The sequence below is a fragment of the Peromyscus californicus genome, unplaced genomic scaffold (assembly GCF_007827085.1).
Source record: "Peromyscus californicus insignis strain IS unplaced genomic scaffold, ASM782708v3 Scaffold_10__1_contigs__length_136768540, whole genome shotgun sequence".
Classification (NCBI taxonomy): domain Eukaryota; kingdom Metazoa; phylum Chordata; class Mammalia; order Rodentia; family Cricetidae; genus Peromyscus; species Peromyscus californicus.
The window spans coordinates 132,473,036-132,496,699 of record NW_026294391.1 but is presented as its reverse complement, the minus strand read 5'-3'; the positions used below and the strand labels follow the sequence as shown (position 1 = coordinate 132,496,699).

Sequence of the window (23,664 nt, the reverse complement as noted above, 5' to 3'; positions counted from 1 at the left end):
GAAGATACACCCTCATGGACTATTCCATAATCCTAAAATTTTCTTTGTTTCCCCATAAGATACAGCGCCCCCCTCCAGCAGGAAGTAGTAAGAGAAGCTACGCCCAAATTCCCAAATTGTATGTAATTTTACTTTGTTAAGGTTAAAACCTTCCTTTTGAAAAAAAAAATGGGGGAAGTGCTGTGGAATGTTCTGTATGGCAAATGTGTTGCTAATTAGTTAATAAATAAAACACTGATTGGCCATTGGCTAGGCAGGAAGTGTAGGCGGGACAAGGAGGAGAATAAAACTGGGAAGTGGAAGGCTGAGTCAGGGAGACGCTGCCAGCCGCCACGATGAGAAACAGAATGTAAAGATACCGGTAAGCCACGAGCCATGTGGCAAGGTATAGATTAATGGAAATGGATTAATTTAAGCTGTAAGAACAGTTAGCAAGAAGCCTGCCACGGCCATACAGTTTGTAACCAGTATAAGTCTCTGTGTTTACTTGGTCGGGTCTGAGTGGCTGTGGGACTGGCGGGTGACAGAGATTTGTCCTGACTGTGGGCCAGGCAGGAAAACTCTAACTACACATGGTGACAAAATTAAGATATACATACAAATGCTACCATGGGAAAATCCATTTTATTAAGTGTTGAATGCAAGTTGAAGATCAATAAGTACATCATTGCCCATCTATGTTAAAAAGACTCACATATTTTCATAGCAAAACTTGTATGAAAATGACAGAAATAAGCTCTAAACTAATAAAATCAGATTAACTGTTGTGTTTCTGACCAGACTTGCCTTGGCTTTTTATGAATTCTGTAGCAGATGCTTTTTAAATTTTTTGTTTGTGTTTTGAAACTGAATCTTGTACATCCAAGACTATATGGCTAACCTTGAACTACTAATCCTTCTACTTGTACTTCTTTTTTTTAAAGTAATTAATTAAATACTTGGGACATTTTATTTTCATCTGATTCTAGGATATGAAAATATACTGTAATCAAACTGGTTATTTGTGCCTAAACAGTATGTCGAATTTTATGAAAATTTAAAGAATTGATACCTATACATCATATAATATGAAGCATTTCCAACTTTGTTCAATTATAATCTGTTACCTTTCTTACATTTTAAATAAAACATGGAGATTAAAACTGAATTTTTTTCATGACCCACTAGAGGAAAAGACATACATTATCAATAGCACAACTCCATTTATCCTGTAACACAGAACATATCAGTGAGAGGCAATTGGACTGATCATGATCGAATATGGTGAATGTAGTAGCAACTGCAAAATATTTTTTTAACAATAGCTAAGTGTTGTCATGCATGTTTCTACCATTGTTTGTACACAACTTTCCAAAAATATTCTTTATAGTAAATAATTATTAGAGTTGTGCTTTAGTCTCTGAATTTTTTCTTTTAATCTTCTCTCATAAATTACATCCTGAATACAGTTTCCCCTCCCTCCACTCCTCTCAGTCCCTCCTTTCCCCTCGCCCTCCCCCAAGTACATCCCTCTTCCATTTCCCTTCCCAAAAAAGAGCAGGCCTCCCAGGGATATCCACCAAACATGGCCTAGTAACTTAGAATAAGACTAGACACAAACCCTCATATCAAGGCAAGACAAGGCAACCCAGTAGAAAGAAAAGGGTCCCAAATGTATGAAAAAAAAGTCAGAGACAGCCCCCACTCCCACTTTTGGGAGTCCCACAAGAACATCAAGCTATACAACCAAGGGCTGGAATTACAGGCATGCACTACCATGCCTGGGTTTGGACAGATATTTTTAAGTCCTACATTATCTACCTCATTTGAAGGTATCATAGGGAAAGCTAACAGAAAACGCCCATCTTTTTCAGTCAATGGCAGTTTTCTGTACCATACTCTTCAATTTTATCCATCCTAGGGGAGGCTGAGAATTTTTTCCTTCAGATGATTCTTCACCTATGAGTCTCACTATGTTCCACATGATTCTTCTTACTTGAACACCTGAGTGGGTGCATTAGTCACACTGACAGGCAGTAATTTCCCAAGGGGCAGGCTCTAGACAGGGAACAATGAAAGCATGATGAAGCATGTTTTCTTTTCAATGTGGAGCTGACATGTCTACAAAGAAATCATTTATTACCTCAAAGAGGATGGTAGGGTCTTTAAGAATTGAGGTTCAGTAGATGGTTGCTGCACATCTCTCTCTTGAGAGGGTATTAGGGCCTGATCACATAAATATGTGTATCCATGTGCTTCTATACCCAGTTCCCAGCTGCTAATATAACACTCAGTAAAACCTTATTGCAACTATACAAATTCCCAGGCAAAGTGTACTTCTGGATCACTGAGATGCAGAATGGATAGAAATAACCAGGTATATAAAATCACAGCCTGAACCAGGGTTATAAAATTACATCTCTCACCAGGGACCATAGATTTCCAAGGATAAGGGTATGTTGTAGTTGTAGTTGTTGGAGATTTCTTCAGGGATCAGCAATAGTCAGTGTCCCAGGAAGGGTAGGACATCCTTTCTAATTTCCAAAGGAGACAGCAAGGAGGTCAGACAAAAGGGCAAGGAGCAGAATTGGAAGCATGAACAAGGGATGCTCTATCCTTTAATAATTTCCTTACTCTGTGGAAAGTGTGCCTTGTTCATGAAGAATGTGTGCCATCCACTTTTTATCTTGAAAAAAATCATAAATATTGCTGATAGCATGAAGTTGTTTGAGAAGAATTAACATTTTACATTTTAGCAATTTTTGTGAGTACTTTTGCCAAGTTTCTAGTGTCTGTCTTCCTTATGTGTCAGACTCATTCCCACCCTCAAGTGCTGAAAGGAATGGCCTATATCTCAGAGCCCAAGGTATAATAGTATTCATCCCTTAACAGATAGGCAGCTACCTTGAGGTGTGCTTATACAGGACTAATGGATGCTAGGCAGTGACTGTTGGCTCTTGCTCAGAAACTTCCTGGTGACCTCCGCAGGGGGTGCAGACCCAGGGGAATGGAATCTCCTGCTTCCAGATACCTGAGTAGTGTGAGGTGACACTACCAGGTCAGTAGCCACCCCCTTCTGTACACAGTTTGCTGAGGGCATAAAAATGCTGCTGCTGTCCATGAAAGGGCAAGGCTGACCCAAGGGTGTGGAAGCCAAGGCCCTGGGAACAGTACCCAGGGTTAGATAGCATAGAACACAGACTCCGGGATCAAGTTTAAGATGTTTATTTACCACCACGAGATCTATTTTTGTTTAGCAAGAACTAAAATTGGTTCATTTCCAGAAAAAAGGTGATATTTTTTCTTAGTCTTTTGTGGCCCATGAGTTTATGAACATCTTTTTGTTGTTAAACAGCACACAGATTATACACACGTTTTCTGAGTATGCCTCCTCTTGTTCCTTCCCCTCCTCTTCTTCCCCCCTCTTCCTCTTCCTCTTCTTTCTGCTCCTGCTCCTCTTCCTCCTCAGCAGACACACTTAGGGATATGGCTGAGAGGGCAGCTTTCAGGATGGAATGGCAAGTGTTGTATACAGACATCACATACCCATATCCGAGGTACCCCGAGGAAATACTGGGCACATGCCCAGCCCCTTCCATTTTAACAGTAGTCAAAGGAGAAACTGTATCTTTATCAGACGTGCCCTCTCCATGTAGGCCACTTGTCTCCTGAGGTGGACAGTTGTCTGGGGCACTTGCTGTGGGATGTTCTGTATGTCAGATGTGTTGCTCTGATTGGTTAATAAATAAATCACTGATTGGCCATTGGCTAGGCAGGAAGTGTAGGCGGGACAAGGAGGAGAATAAAGCTGGGAAGTGGAAGCCTGAGAGAGAGACACTGCCAGCCACCGCGATGACAAACAGCATGTGAAGATACCGGTAAGCCACGAGCCACGTGGCAAGGTATAGATAAATAGAAATGGATTAATTTAAGCTATAAGAACAGTTAGCAAGAAGCCTGCCATGGCCATACAGTTTGGTTGGGTCTGAGTGGCTGTGGGACTGGCAGGTGACAGAGATTTGTCCTGACTGTGGGCCAGGCAGGAAAACTCTAGCTACAGGCACTTACAGGGATGCTGCTCTTTTCTAATGCACAAGATGGCACAATGGAAAGGTTGCTTTCAGGTGTCTGGTTGTTGGGAACCCCCTGCTGGGACTTCACATCCTCTTCTTATGTCTTGTGTAAAAGCTTCACATTGTTTGGACTTGGCCCTTGCTCAGCAGCACTTGTGACCGTAGATTGTGCCTCACTTGCCTGAGCCAGTTTCTCAATTTGTTCCTCCCAATATTCTCTAGGAGCTCCAGCTTGTCTCTCTGAAAGTTGAAGTTGCGTTAGATCTGAAACAAAATGAATTGGTTAGCCAGTTGGAAATACAGCTACACTGACTCCCACCACGTTATACTGGTCATTTTTGTGGTAGACAGAATGACTAAAGTGGCTGGAAAGAGGTGTTATGTGCTACAGTAAGACCCCAGTAAAGAGAAATGATTCATAGGTGAAGGTGGTGACTCATGTATGTGACACTAACTGACTTCTCGGGGGCTGCCTGCCTGCCTGCCTGCTGACATCTAAGGGGCAGCCCGGAGTTTAATGTCAAAGTCTATTACTTTTACCATTCAGTAAACAACATCCCCTGCTAAACAAGGAGCTTAAAGCACATCGCTCCTGGGGTGTGAAGATAGGAAGATGTTCTCATCACAAAAAGTGGGAGACAAAGAATAACTTTGTACTTTACCATCATTTTCCTCTGGGTGAATCTTTCTGAACCCATACAGGTTGAGCTGGTGAATAACTCTTCAAGCTTTCCATTTCAAAAATCTTCCCTGTGCCCCTGCGATGAAGGACCTCTCTCTGAAACAGGTCTACCTCAATCACGATGCTTTCTCCATCATCACTCCAGTTCACAGACTGGAAGACCTCGTTCTGTGCTATGGTCCATAGCTTCCTGGCAAAGGGAGGACTGAGGAGGTCGGTGTTATCTTCCTTGTTGGCTGTATTTTGGCTTTGGTCTTGAGGTTCGAGGCTCTCTTGGACGGCTTGACCTTGTGTCGTGACTCAGTCACCTTGCCTCAACAAACTTTCTCTTGAATGCACCCATGTCTCAGAAGAAGACTTAGATGAGGTCTCTCTTCCTGGCTGTTGCCCAACAGGTAGGTGCAACTTGGTGGCACAGTCCACACCCATACTCTGACTGGCCATCAGGTGTATTCTGGACTGCAGACCACTAAACATCCCCCAAGATAGTCTGAGCTGCCTTTGCTTCCACTAGGGATGCCCAACAAATAGTGGACACTCAGTTCTAGTGTTTGTTAGGGGAGACTGTTGTGGAACAATTTTTTTGTACATTGGGAAGATGTGTCATTTTGATCAGTTTAATAAAAAGCTGAACGCCCCCTCACCTCCAGTTTGCTCATGTAGATCTCATCCATTTCTCTGTTGTTGGGTGATCCCTGTGTCTTTCTCAGGGTCCTCTTTACTAGGTAGCCTCCCTGGAGTTATGAGTTGCAGTCTGGTTATCCTTTGCTTGGAGGGCAAGGGTCGGGGGAAAGAGAGCTTAGGGGAGCAGGAGGTACCAGCTAGATCAGGAGAAGAGTGGGAGAATGGGGAGGGAGATACCATGATAAATGAAGACTCCAGGGGAATAAGAAGAAGCGGAGTGCTAGAGAGGCCCCCAGAAATCCACAAAGATACCTCCACTGTAGACTACTGGCAATGGTCGAGAGAGTGCCTGAGCTGACCTACTCTGGTGATTGAATGGCTGAATACCCTGGCTGTCATGATAGAACTCTCATCCAGTGACTGGTGGAAGCAGATGCAGAGATCCACGGCCGAGCCCCTGGTGGAGCTCAGGGAACCCAATCAGCGAGAGAGAAGGGATTGTATGAGCAAGAAATATTGAGACAATGATTGGAAAAAGCACAAGGACAAACAGCCAAACTAGTGGAAATGCATGAACTGTGACCCAATGGCTGAGGAGCCCCCATGGAACTGGACCAGCCCTAGGCAGTGGAGCTGGGACCTGTCCTTGGTGCATAAGCTGGCTTTTTGGAGCCTGGGGGCCTATGCTGGGACACTTTGCTCAGCCTTGGTGTAGGGAGGAGGCGACTGGACCTGCCTAGACTGAGTCTACCAGGCTGGGCTGAATCCCCAGGGGAGACCTTGCCTTGGGGGAGGTGAGAATGGGGAGTGGATTGGGTGGGGGAGGGCTGAAAAAAAAAAGCTGACCGGCCAATAGGTAGGCAGGATTTCTGGGCAGTGAGGATGCTAAGAAGAAGGCAGAGATGTAAGGAGACACAGAGCAAGCAGGATGGGCAGTATGGAGATGAGCTAATAAAGGCATGGGACAGAAAGTAAATTAATAGAAATGGGTTTAATTTAAGTTGTAAGAGCTAGTTAGAAACAAGCCTAAGTTAAGGCTGAGCTTTCATGATTAATATATCTCCTTGTCATTTTTTTGTGAACTGGCAGCCCAAAGAAAAGCTCGACTACATATGGTGCTCAATGTCTGGATAAAACTTTTGCTCAAAAAAGTGTTTAAGTTAGTTCCAGTTTCTAGAAAAAAAAAAAAAAACTTCTGTGTGTCTGCAAGCACATTCTGTTAAGGACCATTGTTGCATCAGCTGAAAAAGAGAATCATTTCTTCTCCCACTTCTGAAGGGAGGATGGCTGTTACCTCTTTCTCTCTACTCAAGTGTCTGCCCACAGTTAGTTCAAGCTTGGGTATCATAAAGACTTGTTATGAGAACTAGGCTCCTAGGTAACTGTACCTCCATTACAGTATGGCCTAGCCTTGCTTGATACCTTCTCACTAGCTCCCCCACATCTTCTCACATTTATCTCTTCAAATGGTTTCTTCTGGTTTATTGGATCTACTTAGATGGATCCAAATAAAGAATGTAATTGTCTCCAGAGTATGGCTGTTCACAAGCATAGAAATTCAAGAATGGTTCCACTTGATCCTCAGTAGTGTTACTCCAAAGCCTATTATGTGACTGATTGGCCACCTCCTCAGCCGTACTTCAAATTTACAGGTGGAGTCCTGCTTGTCTCTCAGCATCAGTCTTTTGTAGATGACAAGAGAAATGCCAGTAGTTTCCATTTATTCCTGACAGAATTCCTTTTTTATAGCCCAAGACATGCTCATTTTTGATGCCTGGTTTTCAAAGGCTCTATTATAATCAAAGATCTTACTTGTTTAGCAAGATGTGACTAAAGCAATGCAAACCTAATGGTCATTAGTGTACATTTGTTGATTAGATGAGTCATGTGGTTAGGAGGCTTTATAGGATCCTTAAAAGGCTCTTCTTCTCTAAATAATTGACTAGAGTAGGACTCTCGGGTAGAGTATCTGTCTGTATATAGCCCAAGAGGACTTGTCAGTGATGTGGCTTTTTGTGTGTCCAAAGCTCTTGGGTGATATTCTGCTTGAACCCCTTGTAGCTCATCCATGCTATGAATAATATGCTTCAGGGATATGCTTGTTCCTTGGTTGGTCAGGGTACTGCCCAGGAGTATAGCTACCTTTTAGTCACCTATGGTTCTGCAGTGACCTCAATAAACTCATTGGTTCAAACAGTTGGGCAGGTGGAAATATTCCTTCTGTCTACCAGTGTCCTCTATATCTGGGGTGAAAAATCCTTTCTTCTCATCTTTTTGGGAAAAAATCATGTGACACAAGGGGCCAATCAGTGATTGACAGAATTAAAGATGAGTTGAAGGCATGCTCAGTCTCTTTTCTATGGTATGGAATGGCATGTCTCCTAGTTATGTTAATAATTGTGTGGCCTCTGCTACAGATTATAAGTTATGCAGTTGACTTTGAGCTACTATCTACTAAAGTTAAAGTTACCTAACGAGGAATTACAATAGGAAATAGACACGGGGAAGTAATCCTCCTTGTTTACATCTGATACAACGTAAAAATGCATAAAGAAGGAGAATGATCTGAAAGTTACCAATAGTTCTGACTTTCAAAGTGAGGAACATAAAGGAAAACAGACAAAGGAGCCCTTCAGGTGAAACAAATGCATATGTGGCAAGATTTACATGAAACCGCAGTTCCTAGAAACACAAACAGGCAAATCTAATGCTGTGCTTCTGAGTCTCTGGAAGGCTTTGAAGCCAGAATAATAGCTCACTAGAGGCATGAATAAAAGGGAAAAGAAACTGATGTCCATTGCACCCCTGCTTTGGAGGATATGGTGATATTTTATTTGTACTGAAATGTGATTTTATTTGTATGTTAATAAATAAAGTTGCCTGGGGGTCAGAGGTAATAGCAAGCCATAGCAGAGCCGTGCGTTGGTGGTGCACGCCTTTAATCCCAGCTCTTGGGAGGCAGAGCTAGGCAGATCTCTGTGTGTTCAAGGACACATCCAGCATTGGAGACACATGCCTTTAATCTCAATACCAACCATAGAAGACTTGGAGGTATGTATAGATGGGCAGTGACGAGGAGGTCATGTCGCTGGGTTTACAACCAATGAGAAGGCAGAACAGAAAGTCTATATAAAGACAGATACACGGGATGTAGGTCTCTTGGCTGAAGAGGACAGCAGTAGCAGTGAAGGGTAAGGTTTTTAGCTCTTAGCTCTTACCTCTTGGGCTTTCATCTCTGCATTGGCTCTGTGTGTCTTATTTAACAAGATGTGTACATCTACAGGAGGAAGTAGCTCTCATGGGTTATAACCTACTCCAGCTCCTCCCATAACTGCATGGTCAAGGTTGCATGCAGTTGAAGATAACACAGAGCAACCAGAGTAGATTCATTGATGCTTTGCCAATGTGAAAACATTTGGCTTTGATAGATAGTGGAGCTATATTAATCCACAACAACCCAGAAAACCCCAGGAACAATGGGTGACAGTTGATGTGTAAGAGGAAAGGTTAAGCTAGTCCTAGAGGTCAGCAGTTATCCCCTCTGAGAGTACACCTTTCTCCCCCGCAAGAAAACCTATGGGGGCATGCATACTGTTGCAACACACTCTGCCTACAACTATTGCAGAACTTTTTTTTTAACCTAAGAGTGTAAATCAAGACAGTCATGGATGTTTGGGTGAAATGGGAGCCTGGAAGAGCCCAAGACCTCTCAATAGCCAAGTGTGACTAGTGTGGAGGCCAGAAGGCATATAAATAATGTTACCAGAGTTATTAGGATCAGAGCCTGTGTTCTAGCATGCCCAAGTGAGATTTTGACATTCATCCTCAATATGGCAACTAATGAGAAAACTTATTAGTTAAAAGGAGAGCAAGGAGATTCACTCATTGTGTAAATTAGAAAGACAGACAAAGAAATCCAGTGACTACATCTCCAAGTCTGTCTTCACAATCCTAAAATGAGAGTAAGGTTTTAATAGAAAGCAAAAGTCTGTGTAACTGATCAGTTATGTCTAGGTATGTGTCTTAGTTAGGGTTTCTATTGCTGAGATGAAACACCATGACCAAAAAGCAAGTTGGGAAGAAAAGTGTCTATTTGGCTTATACTTCCATATTACTGTTCATCACTGAGGGAAGTCAGGGCGGAAACTCAAACAGGGCAGGTACCTGGAGGCAGGAGCTGATGCAGAGGCTATGGAGGGATACTGCTTACTGGCTTGCTTCCTCATGGCTTGTTCAGCCTGCTTTGTTATAGAACCTAGGACCACCAGCCCAGGGATGGAACCACCCACAATGGGCTGGGCCTTTCCCCATCAAACATTAATTAAGAAAATGCCCTACAGGCTTGCCTGCAGCCCAATCCTATGGAGGCATTTTCTTAATTGAAGTTCCATCCTCTCAGATAACTGTAGCTTGTGTCAAGTTGACATAAAACAAGCCAGCACAGTATGGTTCCTCAAACCACCATTGTATCAGTTCCAATCTTTCCTTCAAAGTCTTCTGATAAATTGCAAGTCTGTCCAGGGAGACAAAAGTCCTCCTTCAGCCAACAAAAACAGTCTCCCACTATCAGGGTAATAGATCTGGAAGCAGCAAATTATCTACCAAGTCAGTGTGTATTCCTAGCTCACCAGGGAGATATAATGTGTGGGCTCCCAGGTGTCTAAAACTCAGTCCAGTATTAGTATCTCTAACTATGGTGCACTCAGGGGTATGACCGTGAGCTGTGGGAGGGGCCAGAAACTTCTGCAGGGAGCAGCAATGCTCAGTGTTGCAAGGAAGGCAGGGCAATCTTTCTAGTTTCTAGAGGCAGCAGAAAGGTCAGACAAGAGGAAAAGCAGCATAGATGGACCAGCAGGTACAAGAGACATGACCAGAAAAGGGGCATTAATGAAGGTAATTGTTGGGACTTGGACAGAAAAGCCCACCTCTGGACACTCAGCTATCCAGGACCCAGACACTTACAATCCCCAAATTATGTTTGACTCATGCAGTAATATTATTATTATTAGTAGTAGTGGTATTCATTTTTTTAATTTTAAATAGTATATTTTGAAAAAAGTTAAAAACATAATAAATTTACCTGAATACAATGTAAGTTCTGTGTCTGGTCTGAGCAGAGACCTGATAGTCTAAGCTATTCAAAATGTTATATAATATTGCCTTCTCCTATTTACAGTTAATGCACCTGGGCCTGTCAGTCACTGGCCTAGAGTCCAGTGCCTAGAAAAGCTGATCACTAAAGTATATGCTAAGGAGAGGGGAGGATTAATTATCCCTTTAATGGGATAATATACTTTTTTCCCTTTGCAACAGCTTGCAGAGCTCTCATTAGGTGGCACCTTGGATCCTCCATCATGTAGTCTGTCCACTGAGTTCTACTCAGAGAAGCATGCCTCCCTGCTGTGGGATGGTCTGTATGTCAAGTGTGTTGCTCTGATTGGTCAATAAATAAAACACTGATTGGCCATTGGCTAGGCAGGAAGTATAGGCGGGACAAGGAGGAGAATAAAGCTGGGAAGTGGAAGGCTGAGTCAGAGAGACACTGCCAGCCGCCACAAGGACAAACAACATGTGAAGATGCCGGTAAGCCACGAGCCATGTGGCAAGGTATAGATTTATGGAAATGGATTAATTTAAGCTATAAGAACAGTTAGAAAAGAAGCCTGCCACGGCCATACAGTTTGTAACCAATATAAGTCTCTGTGTTTACTTAGTTGTATCTGAGCGGCTGTGGGACTGGCAGGTGAGAGAGATTTGTCCTGACTGTGGGGCAGGCAGGAAAACTCTAGCTACACCTCCCCCCCCTTTTTTTTCTTTTTCTATACTGGTCAAAGTCTGAGCATGCTTTCTGGAGCCTCTAGGAATTTTTACTAATTTTGTGAAGCCCACCCCCTTTCTGCCATGCTTGCTGACTGATTGCAAAAGGACTTTTCTCCTTTCCTCCATCTCCCCTTTCCCAGGAGCTGTTGAGATTTATTGCTTACCTGCCCTGTTTTTGTTTGTCTGTCAATTGCTAATAAAATTCTCCTCAAAAAAAAGTTCAACGTTGTTTGCTGTGCATTTACTCAGTATGTGAACCAAAGCTTAGCATAGTCCTAGAAACTTGGAGAAGAAATTCAAGGTTTGAATCTTACTCCAAAATTTATTTGCAATTTATGTAGACTAACATTTTTTAATTTAGAATAGATTCTTCACTCATACAATACATCTCAACCACAGCTTCTCCTTCCTCCACTCCTCCCAGCTAATCTCTCACCTCCCCTCTCCCACAGATCCACTCCTCCTCCTTTCTTTTCAGAAAAGAGCAGGCCTCCAAGAGACAACAGCCAAGCAGGTCAAAACAAAATACAAGGCAAAAGCCCTCATATTGATTCTGGACAAGGCAACTCAATAGGAGGAAAAGAGTCCTAAGAGCAGGCAAGAGTCAGAGACACCCCACTCCCACCGTTAGGAGTCCCACAAAAACAGCAAGCTAACAGCCATAACATATACTCAGAGGACCTGGTGCAGAATTGCCACCTCAGTCTCTGTGAGCCCATATGTGAGCCCTGCTTAGTTGATTCAGTGGGCCAAGTTTTCCTGGTGTCCTCCACCCCCTCTCACTCTTAAAGTCTTCTCCCCCCTCTTCCATGGAGGTCCCTCATCTCTGAGGGGAAGGACCTGACAGAGAACCCCAATTTAAACTCTCTGTCCATATAATGTCTGACTTTGGGTCTCTGCCCCCACTTCCATCTGCTGCTGGTGGAAGTCTCTCTGACAACTGGACAAGGCACCAATCTATTAGTATATTGGAATATCATTAGGAATCATTTCTTTATTTTTGTTTTTCTAGTCATGTTTGGTTCTACCTTAGGTCTCTAGGATATCCAGTATCTGGTTCTGGCCATCCAGACAGTGTAAGGCATGGGCTCTCTCTCAGGTTGTGGGCCTCCAGTTAAACCAAATATTGATTGGCCACTCCCACAAGTTCGGCACCATTGCCCCAATACATCTTGCAGGCAAGACAGGTAGGTCGAGAGTTTTGTGGTTTGGTTGATGACTAGGTTTCCCTTTCTACAACCTGCACAGTACCTTCTTGCACCAAGGAGACTAGAATTTAGGGGTGAAGGTTCCATGCAGGCACCAGCTTAACCTCTCTATGTTCAATGAACTGTGTGGATGTCCTCAGCAATGGGTGCCCACTGTCAGTTTTCAGAGAATGACCTTCTGTTCTAGCATCAGCCTAGGACCCTCTTGGCCAACAACTCAGCCAAATGCAACCCAGTCCTACCACTAGAAGCCTTGCCTGTTCACAAAAATGGCCAGCTCAGACTCCATATCCTCCCTTACTAGGAGTCCTTACTAGAGTCACTTCATAGATCCCAGGAAGTTACCACTGCACTAGGTTTCCACACATACCCTAATACTCCCCAAGTCTAGCTGTCTCTCCCTGCACTCTCTCCCTCCAACCCTTCCCCCGCCTGATCCCTCCTGCTCCTGGCCCCATCAGCCCCCAGCCCACCAGCAAAATTTATTCTATTTCCCCTTCCCAGGGAGGCCATGCATCCCTCCTGGTGTCCACCTCTTTACCTAACCTCTCTGGGTCTGTGGATTGTAGCTTGATTACCATTTATTTAACAGCTAATGTCCACTTACAAGTAAAAGGGTGCTTTGTCTACATGTGCACCTCATGTCTGCCTTGACCCCACGGAGGTCAGAAATGAATATCAGATTTCCTACAATAGTGGTAACAAACCATGTGAGCTGCCATGTGAGTATGAGAGTATGACTCCCAAACTGCCTGGGTATGCAGCATTGAGCTACATTGGGCTGATTACACCAGGAGACCCCTCTACATGCCCCCTGTACTAGTGGTTGTGGTTTGAAAGAACCCCTCACTGTATTCTTGATAGGGCTGTGTATCCTGCCCTCACCATATCTACAGAGAGTGGTGGCCCAGGCTTCTGCTATGTCCCACTTTTCCATCAGTAAGGAGAGATCTGGCTTCTGCCATGTCCCACTGCTAACACAGAACTTTGCAAAAGTGCTCAATGAAGAGATTTGGGTAAAAATTCCATTTACTTTTTTCAAAAGTTTAATTAGTTAACCAGAATGAGAGACTAAACATTGTAAGACAATCAAAAGATAATTTTATTTTTGTTGTTCAAGTTAATGACAAGTTCTTTTCCAATTGTCCAGGAAATTCCAATTTCAATGTTATAGTACATTATTATATATTACAAATTAAGACAGAAGTCATTTTCATTTGTTTTCAAAATAATAAAATTCTTGTAACCTGGATCAATAACAACACATGCATTACTAATGACATTTGTAAACTTAGAACTAATGAATCTTGTAGTAAGAGTATTAACATTTTGGAATATCAAGAAACCTAAAGTCACCCAAACAGAATAGTAAGAGTAGAATGTTTCACACTCTCCTCCCACCAGCTCCAGAATGAGGGTACAGTACTTGGATCATAGATTCTGTCTGACCTGATGTTGGTTGGAAACTGCCAGTGCACTAGGATGTGTGGTGGTCTGAGCCACACATCTGCTGGACATTTCTGGTCTAGGCCCTGTCTAGCTCATCTCTCAAAGCCTCTGCATGTTTTTCAGGGTAGAAGCTGGGATCACTCTTAGTGATGCTGGCAAAAAAACTCCAAGACTTTCATCTTGGTGGTTTCTGCAAAAGCCCTTGGGCCCCATAGGAACTCATGGCTAGGAGGATCACTGTCAGGCACAAGCCTGTATTCCAGGTACCCTTCCTGCACAAAATTCTCAGTGATGAGCTTCCTAGGGTTTTCACATAGGAAAGGACCTCTGACATCACACAACCCTATGTTATTCAGCATTCTCCAGATCACCTCCTCACTGACAGTTTCCCTGCATGAAAATAACACCCAGTATGACTATTAGGTGGTCTGTCTTGGGCTTACCCTGGACATCACTCAACATCCCATCATAGGTGATCCCCAAGGCAGTGACAAGGATATAGGTTTGGACAAAGGGGTCCACTTCTATCATGTTAAAGTCAAAGACCAGCCTTAAGCACTCAGACCTCACCAAAGATCACAGGGTAGTACTCCTCATACTCTTTCATAATACTTTGCAGCATTTCTGCCTTGGTGATGAATTCCTTCATTTCACACTTGAAAAGCAAAAGTGAACCAGGTCAAATATCTTTATATTTAGTGCATTGTGCAAAAATGACATGGGGTCTTCCAGCTCCTCTAATTGGTTGCAAGAAGCCTCATCAGATGTGCCTTCGGGAATGGAGCCTATGACTATGAGGGGAGAGCAGGCTCTCTCAGGACTCTGGGGAGAACTTGGTGTTCTACTATCAAACATATCTTCCTCCTGCTCTGCCAAACTCATGATGACCTGAGCATTGTCTATCTCCCTTTGAGCCCAACGACTGGAAGGTTGCAGTGATGGATGTTATGGGAATCATCCATCATGACTTACCTTGGTGACAGCAGGGGAGATAGCGTCCCAGTCACAGAAATGGGGATTCATAGGCCTGGTGGGGAGAGGGAGAGGGTGAGGGTGAATGAACACTGCTGGTAGCCACTCTCTTTCAGCTCCCAAATAGTCATGTTATTTGGTTTCTCTTGAATGGTGCTCTAAGGTCATAAGGACTCTTAGCAGTTTTAGAACCCCAAGAGCCTGAAAGCGGAAGAGAACCAGCTATTTGGGGTGCTTCCAGGTCACAGACCATGAGCCCTTGGGGCTAATAATAGAATATTTGGGGCCAGGAAATGTGGAATGTCTATGTTCTGGACAGTTGGAACCCTTGATACATACTTGCAGTATGTACCTTCCCCTAACTTCTGAGGCTGCATAACCTTGCTCTTGTATAGGAACTGAAGACACTGTCTTATACCAAGACTTTCATCTCCTGCCCCCTAGAACTACTATAAGAGATGCTGACAACATCCTACAGCTGCAAACTGCTAGTTTGAAACTGGGTTCCCATTCTTCATAGGAAGAGTGAGAAGGACTATGAAGAATAACCCTACTTAAGGTAAATGGTGCCTTCTATGCTCACACTGGGTTCTCAGCTTTACCCTGTCAAGGGATGAACACCACCCTTCTGCTGGCCTGTAGCAAACTCTTAGGTTTCCACATCTCTGAAACAGAATAAAAGGGATTAAGAGTGCTTCATCTCTGGCTACACCTGTTCAGGTTAAATTACAAGAGGTGGCTCAATTCAATGTGGTTCATGTGTCATGGAATAGCGAACCTGCCCAACACTCACCTTGATAAATGAAAAGGATTGAACTGCTTCCTTTGATGATCTGAGGCTACTTTCTTTAAGCCAAGAGCCTATTTATGAGAGACAGAGGGAAGAGGACACAAGGTGAGGGAATTCATCCATGGTTCCTGTGTTTTCTCACAACTGACAGGAGGGCAGGTAGGGGATGGGTCTCATGTATTTGTGTGGAAGGACTACTGTAGTCTTCACCTTGAGTCCTGACACTCCTAAAAGCCTCCCATTGATGACTCCAGTCAAATCCCCTTTTACCAGGTCTTTCAGCTCCCTGAGACCAGGGACCTTCAAACAAAATAGTGTGATCAAATTGATAGCCATACCCAGGACTGTGGAGGTCAGGTATGTGAGGAGTGTTTGTGGGCCCATGTCTGTATTGTGGACAGGGGTTTCCTTCACTCTTCCATTGGTGGTCCTTACTTGGACCTTGCAAGATCCTGGAATCCCTTTTTATAACTAAAGTCACACACTCTGGTCAGATTCCTCACCTCTTTGACATCTAAGCGGGTGTCACATCCCTTCACATCTGTGTATGTAGCTAGAGTTTTCCTGCCTGGCCCACAGTCAGGACAAATCTCTCTCACCTGCCAGTCCCACAGCCACTCAGACCCAACCAAGTAAACACAGAGACTTATATTGGTTACAAACTGTATGGCCATGGCAGGCTTCTTGCTAAATGTTCTTACAGCTTAAATTAATCCATTTCTATAAATCTATACCTTGCCACATGGCTTGTGGCTTACCAGCATCTTCACATGCTGTTTGTCATCGTGGCGGCTGGCAGTGTCTCTTCCCACCTTCCTGTTCTCTCAGTTCTCCTCTCTGTTAGTCCCACCTATACTTCCTGCCTGTCCACTGGCCAATCAGTGTTTTATTTATTGACCAATCAGAGCATTTGACATACAGACCATCCCATAGCATGTGTAGGTCATCCAGGGATGTTCACATGACATCTTTGCTGAGGCTGGGCTTCCCTAAGCCCACCTGAGGTTCATTCATCTGATTTGTCCTTCCTGAAATCTTCCCTCATGTCCAGATGACACAAGACCTCATCTCTCCAAAGACTCCCACCTTCCTTCATAGAAGCAAGCATGCCACTTAGTATCTGAGTGTTGGCCTCAGAACATAACCAGGCTGTGCAGTCCCTTCTTTATGTGCTGTGGATAATACAGTTCCCAGAAGTCCATATCTAGGATCTGGCTGATCCTGGTACTCCTCCCTATGCTCACTGCAAGTGGTTTCCTCTGCTGACCTGATACCACTCCTAGAACCAGTCATCACCTCCTGGAGAAATCCCACCCCAAACCATGAAACACGAAGGAGAGGCAGCACTCACATATCCAGGGCTCTCCAGGCAACATTAATGGAGATGGGCAGGTATTATGAGGTCCTTTGTTTTTTTTGGGGGGGGAGGGGCTATGTCTCTTCATACCTTTAGTTCTCACCATGGCAACTCACCTAGATTGCTGATAAATGCTGGACACCTCCTCTGGTAACCGTTTTGTGGCTTCTTCTGTTGCCCTGATGATACCTTTAACTGGACAGGCTCACCTTCCTGCAGAGGAGATAGAAGTGATAATGAAGAGTATCCAGTGGGTAGAAGTTCACAAGGCTCACAAGAGCAGGGCCAACAGAAATGGTAAGGCTGGATTATATGTGGACTGACTATCTAGGGTGTGCTGTGCTCACTGAACCCTCAGAGTTTACCTTGACTGCTAATATATCCAAAGACCTCTTTTGTCTATGAACTCAGAAAAAGGCTCTGACCTTAGATCTGAGATCAAAGTAGGCCACTCTCCCAACTAGTCTAGCCACATGTAGTACAGGACTGTTTACAGATACACAGCTGAATTATCTAGTGTAGCACCTCTTCAGTTTACCCTCAGGGTCTCACCATATCACTTCATGGAGCCTAGAACCTCTCTACTCCAACTGCCTCAGAAAATTATCCAAATCAGAGTCCCCTTGGAGGACAGAGGCTCATTCCTACCAGTGCCCCTGTCCCCATTTGGTGCACATGGTCAACAGAGGAGCACTTATTTGGTGTTCCTTTGCCTAGGCACAAAGTCTTACCTTGATTCCAAGAATACCTAGAAAGGATATGGGATACAAAATCATCTTTTAAAAATATTTTAATAACTTTTGGATAATTTCATACATTGCATTTTAATCATACTCAACCCCTCCCCCAAATTCTCCTAGATCCAATCCCTTCTATATCCACCAAAACTTACATTCTCATACTTTTCAGCCCATTGAATCCAATTTGTAATGGCTATATATCCTTGAGTGCATAAGCATTCATTGAAGCATCTCAACTGATTAAAGGCTGTACCCTTAAAGAAAACCAATTCACACCCAGTGGCTATCAATTACCAATAGTTCCTCAGCTAGGGGTGGAACTTATATCCCACACTATGCTAGGATTTTGTCTGGCTCAGAGCTCAGCCCTCTTGATTGGGCTCCCTTCATTCACCTGGGACAAAAAGGGTAAAGCTGGATTATTTGGGGTGCCTCCATCTGGAGCAGGGCTTCAGAAGTCAAACCACAGCTTTCACCCTGACCTCCCTGAGGCCCAGCTAGTTCTCTCTGTTCATTTGACCTGAGAATCAGATTTTGACTACCAGAATCTTTTTATTTTATGTATATGATTGTTTTGCCTGCATATGCATTTATATGTAACACATGTGTGCCTGGTGCCTACAAAAGTCAGAAAAAGGCATCAGATTGCCTAGAACTAGAGTTGTGAACCATCATATTGGTGGTGGGAATTGAACCTGCAAGAAGAGAAAGTGCTCTTAACCACTGAACTATCTCCTGATTCCCAGAATCCGGGAATTCTATAGGTAAAAGCCAGAAAGGGCTAACTTCTCTCCTTTGTTGCCTCCCCTTATGTTGTTGGGAGATCTAATAGGCATGAAGCTGAATTCTTTGGAGCCCTCTATCTGGGGCAAGGCTTCATCAACCTACTGTTACATCTCACCCTGACTGAAAGCAATTGAGCCCTGTCTTGTCTAGCTCCTGCCCCCCAAGAAACACCAACTCCTGCATTCTTATTTTTCAAGAGAGACTTCTGCTTAGTGCAGGGATTACCATAGCAGTGAATCTGCATTATCTGGGGGACCAGCTATGCAGAAAGGTAACTCTGTAGGCCACCCTGAACTCCCTCAACTATGAAAGGGAGCCTTCAAGCTCCAGGAACAAGATGTTCTATGTCTCCCAAGTCCCTGGATGCCCCCTGATGTAGTAGGGTAACTACTACAAATAATGGTTCCTGTTTGTTTCAGGTCAGTAAAAGGGGTGCAGCTGGATTACCTGGAGGCTGTCTATATTGAGTAGGGCATCTGAAATACACCAGAAGCTCACATTTGAGTCAGAAAAAAACCAAGTCCTCCCTCCTCCTGCATCCCCTGAAAATATCATCTGTATAGTATCCATAGGCTGCAAGTGGGGCTGCACAAGGGGCTGATTCCTACAAGACTTCACATTGCTTGGCCATTAGCTCAGTCTTATTTCAGACTAGCTCTTACACTTAAATTAACCCATAATTCTTATTTATGTTTAGCCATGAGGCTTGATACCTTTTCTCAGTTCTGCCTTGTCATCTTGCTTCCTTTGTGTCTGGCTGGTGACTCCTGACTCTGGCCTTCCTCTTCCCAGCATTCTCCTAGTCTTCTTGTTCCACCTGTACTTCCTACATGGCTACTGGCCAATCAATGTTTTATTAAACCAGTGTATAAAAGCATTATCCCATAGCATCCAGTAGCAGTATGGACCACGGAAGTCTTTTGAGGAGACTTAATCCAGAAAATGAACCATTTTTCATCTTAGCTAACTTGTTGCTCAGAATCAGCATGATCATGTGGTTGAACAGCATATCTGGGTTCAGGAACTGCCCCCAAGGGCAGTGCCATGGCCCCATACTCTCTTCCCCATAGCAAGGTGAGCAGCCCAATGGTGGCAACAGCAGCAGTGACTCCAAGCCGTGGGCCGGCTTATTTAAATTTTTTATTTAAATATTATTTTATTATTTTTGTGTGTAGGAGTAGGAGTAACGTGCATTTTGTCTGTGTACCACATGTATGCAGTGCTTTCAGGGAACAGAAGTGGGTGCCGATCTCCTGGTACTGGAGTTACAAACAGTTGTGAGCTGCCATATAGGTGCTGCAGATCAAATGCTCATCCTCTGGAAGAGCAGTCCATGCTCTTAACTGCTGAGCCTCACTCCAGCTTCTCTTATCCAAATGTCTTGACTGTTAACTAAGGCCTTGTGTCTTATCCTTTCCTTTCTTTTCTTTGCTTTTCCTTTTATTAGAAATAGATTTTCCCCTCATAAACATATCCTGATAAATGTTTTCACCCCTTCTACTCCTCCCAGTTCCTCCTCACCAACCCCCATTCAGATCTACCCCCTTTCTGTCTCTTTTTTTAAAAACAAACAGGCTTCTAAGGGATAATAATAAAATAAAATAAAACAAAAACTAACCCATCAGAATAGGACACAACAAACAAACAGAAGAAAAACAGCCCAAGAAAAGGCACAAGAAACAGAGACCCACTCATTCATTCACACACTCAGGAATTCCCCCCCAAAAAATATACTAAACTGGAAGCCATAATAACATAATTAAAAAAACACCTATAGGATAAAAAGAGAGAATAAAAAAATTAAAAAATTAAGCCAATCAACTGTCTCACCCATTCGGAGGGCCTGATCCAGTGGGGACCCCTCAGCCATTGGTTCATAGTTCATGTGTTTCCATTCATTTGACTATTTGTCCCTGTGCTTTATCCAACCTTGGTCTCAACAATTCTCGCTCATATAAACCCTCCTCATTCAGGCCCTCTGAATGGGTGAGACAGTTGATTGGCTTGATCTGTTTGGGAGGCATCCAGGCAGTGGGACCGGGTCCTGTGCTCATTGCATGAGTTGGCTGTTTGAAACCTGGGGCCTATGCAGGATTGCTTGGCTCGGCCTGGGAGGAGGGGACTGGACCTACCTGGACTGAGTCTACCAGGTTGATCTCAGTCTGTGGGGAAGGCTTTGCCCTGGAGGAGGTGGGAATGGGGGGTGCTGGGGGGAAGGTGAGGGGGACGGGAGCCGGGAGAACAAGGGAATCTGTGGCTGATATGTAGAACTGAATTGTATTGCAAAATAAAAATAAAAAATAAATTAAAAAATTAAAAATTTAGCCAGGCGGTGGTGGCGCACGCCTTTAATCCCAGCACTCGGGAGGCAGAGGCAGGCGGATCTCTGTGAGTTCGAGGCCAGCCTGGGCTACAGAGTAAAGTTCCAGGACAGGCGCAAAGATACACAGAGAAACCCTGTCTCGAAAAAACCAAAAAAAAAAAAATTAAAAATTTAAAAAACAAGATAAAATTAAAAGAAAAAAGGATAAGCCATGACATGAGACAATGAGCTCATTTTCTGTTGACTGTCTACTGCTGGGCACACAACCTACCATTAAGAGTAGTTTGTTTATCCAGTGAGACTTCCTTGCAGGAAACTAAACTTTCATTTGCAAGGGGTTATCAGTTGGAAATTGTTTCTACGTTAAGAATGGGGGCATGTGTCCACTTCTCCTTTTAGTTCTAGGACCCCATCTGGTGTAGGCCCTGTGCATGCTTCCTCAGTCTCTGTGAGTTCTTATGGGCTTTGATCATGTTCACTTAAAGGGCCCTGTTTACTTGGTGTCCTCTATCCCCTCTGGCTCTTACACTCTTTCTGCCTCCTCCTCCTCAGAGTTCCCTGAGCCCCAAGGGGAGGGATTTGATGGAGATATGCCACTTAGGATTCAGTGTTCCAAGATCTCTCACTCTCTGCACATTGTCTGGCTGTGAGTCTCTGTTATTTGTTCTCATCTGCTGCAGGAGGAAGTTTCTCTGATGATGTCTGAGCAAGGAATTGATCTATGAGGGTAGCAGAATGTCATTAGGAGTCAATTTTATTGCTATGACTTTTAATTTTTTAGACCAGTAGTATTTGGTTTTACCCTAGGTCCCTGGGATATCTAGTCTCTGATTCTTGGTCACTCAAGCATTGCCAGGTATCAGTCTTGAGGAGGGGGCCTTAAGTCAAATCAGATATTGTTGGTAACTCCCACAAGCTTTGTGCCACCATTGCCCTAGAGTATCTCACAGGCAGGACAGCATTATAGATCAAAGGGTCTGTGGCTGGCTTAGTGTTTACACTTCTCTTTTGGTAGTGTTCAGAGTACATTCCTGTACCAAGACACTAGAACATAGGAGTGAAGGCTCTATGTAGGCACCAGCTCGACTTCTCCATGTTCAATGAAGTTGTATAGGTGCTGTCTTCAGCAATGGGGACTTGTCATCAGTTTGTGGAGAGCAACCTCTAGTCTTGGCAACAGCCTGGGTTATTTGGAGGTTCCCAAGGGACTCCTTTGGCCAACAACTCAATTAGATATAACCCATTCCCAGTAGTGAAAACTTCATTTGGTGACAAGAGAGGTCCATCTGGGACTCTGCCCCTCTGTTATTTGGTGATTTCATTTACATCACCTTCATATATGCTTATATATTTTAAGAAGCTTCCACTGTATTAAGCTGATATTTGTGGTCTCTTAGAGTTTGTAGTATGACTGTCCAAGTCCTTGTGGCTTTTAGAGTCTCCACTGAGAAGTCAGGTGTCATTCTAGTAACTCTGCATTTATATACCACTAGGTCTTTTTCCTTTGCAGCTTTTAATATTTTTCTTTGTTCTGTATTTTTAATGTTTTGATTCTTATATGGTGAGGGGACTTTCTTTTCTGGACCAATCTGTTTGGTGTTCTATATGATTCTTGTACCTTGATAGGAATCTCTTTCTTTAGGTTGGGGAAGTTTTCTTCTATGATTTTTTAAAAATATATTTCCTGTGCCTTTGACCTGGGTTTCTTTTCCTTCCTTTATTCCTATTATTTCAAGGTTGGTCTTTTGACAGTGTCCCAGATTTCCTGGATGTTTTGTGCCTGGATTTTTTTTAGATTTAACATTTTCTTTAACTGAGATATCCACTTCTTCTATCATGTCTTGAGATCTAATGCTTGAGAATATCTTCCATTTCTTATATTTTTGTTGATGATGGTTGCTTCTGAAGTTTCTGTTTGAATTCCTAAAATTTTCATTTCCAGATTTCCCTCAGTTTCGGTTTTCTTTATTGATTCTACTTTCACTTTCAGGTCTTCAACTGTTTTATTCATTTCTTTCCATTGTTTGTTTGTATTTTCATAGATTTGTTTAAGGGATTTATTTATTACCTCTTTAAGGATCCCTGTTATAGTCATCAAGGCTATTTTAAGTTCTTTGTATTGTACTTCAGCTGTGTTGCAGTTCCCAGGGTCTGCTGTGGTAGGATAGCTAGGCTCTAGTGAAGACATATTGTGCAGGCTGTTATGGATTATATTTTTATGCTGGTGTCTAGGCATCTGGGTTTGGGAAAATTGTAATTCTAAGTGTTGATATCTCATTTTGTCTTCATTAGGTGTATGTTTTGCTTCTTGGTTTCTGTTGCCCTCTCTGATTTTTTAGGAGAGTTTGGTGGCTATGTGTAGCTAAAGTTTTCCTGTCTGGCCCACGGTCAGGGCAAATCTCTCTCACCTGCCAGTCCCACAGCCACTCAGACCCAACCAAGTAAACACAGAGACTTATATTGGTTACAAACTGTATGGCCGTGGCAGGCTTCTTGCTAACTGTTCTTATATCTTAAATTAATCCATTTCTATTAATCTATACCTTGCCACATGGCTCATGGCTTACCAGCATCTTCACATGCTGTTTATCATCGCAGTGGTTGGCAGTGTCTCTCTGACTCAGTCTTCCACTTCCCAGCTTTATTCTCCTCCTTGTCCCGCCTACACTTCCTGACTAGCCAATGGCCAATCAGTGTTTTATTTATTGACTAATCAGCAACACATTTGCCATACAGAACATCCCACAGCAGAGGGAAGAGTCCAGAAGGCATCTGTGTGATGGGTCTGGACTTGTGCTGTCTTCAACACCCCTACTATCTTCTGAGGTAGCAACCTGTTGACAGTCATGCTATGAGGGTGA

At 43.5% G+C, this 23,664-nt stretch overlaps 1 pseudogene; it reads right to left on the bottom strand.

Annotated features, from left to right (window-relative positions):
- Window positions 1-13,911: 13,911 nt before the first annotated feature.
- LOC128116361 (melanoma-associated antigen 10-like) lies at window positions 13,912-14,797 on the bottom strand (annotated as a pseudogene).
- Window positions 14,798-23,664: the final 8,867 nt, after the last annotated feature.